Genomic DNA, 5,596 nt, shown 5'->3' on the forward strand with positions numbered 1-5,596 from the left:
GCCTGCCGTCCCGGTACCGCCCGCCGGGAGGCGCGGCGGGGGCTGCCGTACCTCCGCGGGGGAGCCGGGCCGGCCCCAGCGCGCCGCCGGCCGAGCTGCACCTGCCGCGGGGCCCTGCCCGCCAACCCCGGAGGACACGGCCCGGGGTTACGGCCTGAGGAACCCACAGTCATTTACTGTCGCTCAGGCAGTTATTCTACCAGCCGGTAACACCCCCCACCCCGGGAAGGGGAACCAGGGGAAAAAACAAGGAAAGCCGAGGGTTAAAATGTACACAGATTAAATAGAATAAGGCTAGATAATTAACATTAATGACACAGAAGAACCAGTATCGATGCGGATACCAATACAAAATACCCCAGGGTTACACTCAGCCCATTCTGTCACAGGAAGCTGGGCGCTCCCAGCAGTGGACAGAGAATGTCTGTGAGCACCACGGCTTCGGGAGGAAGGGAAGGGCTCAGGGGTCCAGCAGCGGGGCAAGGAGTTCTTTGGACCACTGCCGTCAAGGCAGAGAGAGAATTTCCCATTCAAACTTCCTAATTTATGTGGAATGTGATGTTTGTGGTATGAAATAATCCCATTCGCCAGCTCAAGTCAAGTTCCCAGGTCTCGTGCCTCCTCTTCCCTGCACCTGGCTAGCCCAAACCTACTGAGACCTTGAAACCCACATACCGTAGATGGCTATAAAGTAAATATTTTCACAAATTCCAACACCAGGGTCTTCTAAAAATGCAGTTTTCCCAAGCATTACGGGAGAAATGAGTCCTGTGTCTCTCCAACCAGGACAGCTGGGCAGCAAGCCCTGGGCTTGAGTCTGGAGCCCCTGTCTGTGTCAGGCAACTCTCCTCATTGTTGACCTCCACCTGTCTCACCTGTCCCCTTGTCACCAACGTGGCTGTGTGAAGGTGGCACAGTGAGGCTCAGCACACTGCAGGAGGCGTCAAGGTAGAGACCAGGGAGAGCCTGCCAGCTCCCCAGAAGCCCAGCAGGCTTTCCCACCTTCTCAGCCCACTCAGCGTCTGTGGGGATAAAGTGCTTCCCATGGCTTGAGCTCCTGGGGTACAACCCTTCACCTTGCATTCAGGACCACCAGAGCCTTCAGGGCCTGCTGCTCCTTCGCTTTTTGCAGAATTTCAGTGTCTAAAAGCAGCAGGGCTCTGCTGGACTTGAGATCCTCCAGGAAGTTCTTTTTAAGATGAGTAACAAGAATAAGGGCCTAACCAACAGGCCTCACAGTCCCTGTCATTACTTTAAGACAAGGGAGCTAATAGCAGAGTAATTGGGCAAATTTTAGAACACAATAAAGACAGATCTGCAGACTTGCACCCTCTACAAGTTGGATCTCTCACCAACACCAAAAACATTTTGTCGTTGTGGAAGGGCGTATGTGTTTAGCCATTAATAACAGGCTATTTTGAGGGCTTAGATAATTTTCCTGTGTAGTGGAGTAAGTTATGACTGACTTAACTGTGGCGTGAATCAATTTGTCATGGTAATAAGAGCCTTTTTTGCACCAATTAGTTAACAATTTTTTATTCCCAGAGCGAAAGAGTAGGGTGCTCTTTGATCTGGAGTGCTGGGGTTTTTTCCTTCTAGCCCAAAATAGAACAGAACTAGTAAGAGCTATGTTGAGTTCATGGTTGATACTGGTACTCAGACAGGAATGTTGCGGGAAGATAAGGTGCTAAATAAAGTTAAACAAAAACAACCCTGCTAATTGCAGTTCCATTCAAATGTCAGGCTGCTTGTAGGGTAGGGGAACTGGGCAAGATCCTTCACTAGTGTAAACAAGCAAGACTGCAGGCTCTTGTAACGTACTAGTTTACACCCGTGAACGATCTGGCTCCTTCTTAGGAATACAAAAACCCAGAAGTATTCACATGAGAATTTGCAAAATTTGTATCTCAACCAGCAAGGTACTAACTGGGCTTTTCCCCTCTTCCACCAGAGCAAGAAGAACAAACTAGCTACAAACAAGAACAAACTATGCTAAAAACAGCCTTTCAAAGGAAACATTCCCTGCATCTAGTCAAAATAGGGCCAGGTTTCTCTATTTTGAGAAATTGTTCTTTCTTGCAATGAGCCTGCAAGGAAAATGACTAATGGAAGAAAGTATGTCATTGCTACCTTGAAGCTCACTGTTTAAGGACTAGCCTGATAAAGGGTTGATATTAAAGTTAACAAATGTGTTTCTTTATGTAAGTGTTCCACGTTATTTTAAAGATCAACATATTGTCTGGGTTATACAGGACCTTATCCTGGAGCCAGCCGCAAAACATAATTTACAGAGTTCAGCAAAACAAGAGGCTGTATGTTCATATGCACATTATGTTGTTCTTCAAAAACTGTTTTCAAAATCTTTAAAAAATGTTGTGGCATTATGTAGTTATTTATCCATCTATTAACAAAACAGAGAGTAGAAACCCCAATCTAAACCTTAAAAAATGGAATTTCTGCATTACTTATACAATTTCATGCCAAAATATAAGTTAGAGAGGTATTATGTAATTAAATAGCTAAGCAGGGAAGAAAATTATTAAGAAGCAAATTTGGTCCTCAGTGTTCAGTGAGAAACTGTTCCAAGCAACCAAGGTTTGTTTCCATAATTTTCTCACTGCAAAACAAGAAAAGTCTCAAATATATTCCATATCCCAATATATTGAACTGTTTTTCAGGTCAGAAAGATTTTCATAAGGTTTTGGTTTGGACCTCTAATGTTGGCTAAATCTTTCAAAGAATCATCACAAATGAAGGAATTTTAACATATTTAAAATTAGTATTTAGGCAATATCTAAATATCTTTTCTCTGGAGTCAAGGAATTAATTAAAATGCACTTCTTTTTAATGTGTTACTGATGGATTATGATGTTTATTTTATATAGTAAAAAAAATTTTGTTAGGTGATTCCCAGCCAGTTCATGTAACTGAATGCTAAAACATCCATCTGGCACAGGTGAAGACAAGAATTTACTTAAATAAAAGTGTTAAATAGATGACTACTTTGTGATGAGAAACCAGGGAATAATTATCTTCAATATATATTAAATTACTAAAACTGTATTATAATTTGCAACATTTTTGGGATGAGTACTTTAACATGGTAATGACAGCTCCTGTTTTTTTCCCTTCACTGGCAGCCATATTGTTATATTAATCATGTTAATTTTACGAAACAACAGAATTATTTAAGTGGAAAAAGAGAAAATAATGCAGACCGCACGGTGCATACATGGAAGAGCTAAAAATAGGAAGAAGAGGCAGAAGAGTGTTAAAATGTGTTTATGGAGCCAGGTGGCTAAGCTTTGATAGTGAAGAGAATAGGACAATATGTTGAATAGAGAGGATATAGGTTTTAAATATTAAGGTGGAGCTGCTACACTGAGTTGTTTCTTAGGACAATAATAATTTAGTCAACTTTGGGTATTTACAGAACTGTAGCAAAATGAGTAAAACCATGATATTTCTTATTTCATGACTTGCAAGTACTGTTTTAAATCTTTATGCCTGTGTTTCTCTTATCCTGTACAAATTATGACCAATATTAGGCATGCATTATGAGGTATGCTCATTACATGCTATATTGTCGCTTTGTGCCTGCCATGGTATCGTGTAAGATCATACTGCCAAATCACTGCTGAATGGCTACAAACTGGAGTTGCTGCAGCCACTTATAAAGAGACACCTCGATCTTTTCTGTGATTGCTTCCCTGTGGAAGCTAAGACTCAAACAAACAATAAGTATCTGAGTGTTCTCTGTCCTCTGAAAGCCTTTAACACTTACCTTTCAATTACAGGTTGCACCAGTTCTCCAGAAATCATCTCCTTTGCTGTTAGATTACTTTGGGGGATGGGTTTTGTTTGTTTTGTTTTTTTTTAAATGCCACTTTCCATTTCTGCCCAGCTACAGTGGGGGACATGCTAAAGAACTTTTTTCAAGGAGAAAGGAGAGTTGTTTTGTCTGAATTTTTCATTTATTTTTCTTGAATTAGACCAAATATTTTGTTGCATTCCATTTCCCAGAGAATCCACAGTTTAATCAAGTCAGTAGATCATTTTAAAAGCACAGCCAGTGATAAAGGTAAATGTGAGTCAGTACTGAACAGAGAATAAAGTCCTAGATTGTATAATTTCATATAGCAAAAACTGTATGACAACAACCTTTGAAATATTCTCTATCAATTTAAAAATTCTCTTCTCAGAGGTGTGGCATTACATTAAAAATATTCCCATTAAAAGCTGCAAAACAACTAAGTACCTAGACCTCAGACAAGCTTGAAAACAATAACACATTGAACAAATAGACCTCAGCCTTATGATTCAAAGCAAAGGCAAGGGAAGTGGAAAGAGATAAAAAAGTTTCATTTAAAAAATTAATTCTAAACCCGTGAAGACTATAGCTTAGCCATTTCAGTGGAGAGATGGGGAGACATATAGAAGTTTTCATTCATTCCTCAGGTTGCAATTCAGAACAGGTTTTCTGAGTGCCTGTACACATTTTCCATTGGACACCTTGGTAATCTTATTTACCCTTCTTTTAAATTGATCACAATCTATTAATATACATCTGGTATGCCTTTATGCCAGCCTAACTTTAGGTTTTAAATTCAAGCAAAATCTTTGTTGCAGGCTCTTGTATATATTCATGCTTCTTATGTATAAATATCCAGCGGGTTTTCCCTAATGACAGGCATTGCTAGTCAAACAACTTAGAGAGCAGACCAGTAGAAACTGCAGATACAGAGAGTGAAAAATAATTTGAAACTGCTGTATGCCCCAAAAGCCTGACCATTAAGATGAAATTGGTACAATGAGCAGTAATAACTTTGCCCTTCTCTGCTAGTGCCTTGTGGTCCCATAGCTGTATGGCTAGGGAGAATCCTCAGGTTGGTTCAGCTCATTTTTTCCTTCAAGCGAGTTTATTCCAGCTCCCTTGTTCAGGAAGATCCACAGTTACTGTGCCATTGCTCTACCTGCAATCTAGGCATCTATTAAGCATTGCTGTCTAGGCTTTCTCTGAGTCAGCAAAAGCTACATCAAGAGCTGCAGGGTAAGAATGCCTGGGGGAGGCGACACCTTTGCCATTCATTCAAAAAAGCACCACAGTACAGTGAACAATATAGCCTGCTCTATTCTGAAATGCTGCCTTCAGCAGCAAACTAACTATCACAGACAGCGCAGGACTTCGAAAAACAAAAAGAACGTCATGTTCCTCCTCTTGAAACAAATTAGCATAGCAGGAGTAAACATGTTACCAGTTGATCAGTCCTACATCAAAGACCGCATTAATAAAGCATTTCATAAAAACCCCTCATCACCGTCAAGAGAGACACACTTTTACGAGGTGTTCGTGCAGCCTGCTCTTCCATCGGTCTGTTTCCAGCCAAATGGGGCAGGCAGAAAAACAGCAAATAACTTTTGTATTAAGAAATTTTAAACCAGCTTTTAATTCTCCTCCTTCTTTGTTGTATGGTTATTTTTAACTGTGGATGCAGTAAGTTTAGGAATCTGGTCGGTAGAGAGAAGTAACATTGCAGAAGATAGTAGCACGCTCCAGATATCTGGAGTTTGGAGGCTATCCACTCCAGCAGCTGAC

This window comes from Calidris pugnax, unplaced genomic scaffold, assembly GCF_001431845.1.
Source record: "Calidris pugnax isolate Ruff unplaced genomic scaffold, ASM143184v1 scaffold435, whole genome shotgun sequence".
Lineage (NCBI taxonomy): Eukaryota > Metazoa > Chordata > Aves > Charadriiformes > Scolopacidae > Calidris > Calidris pugnax.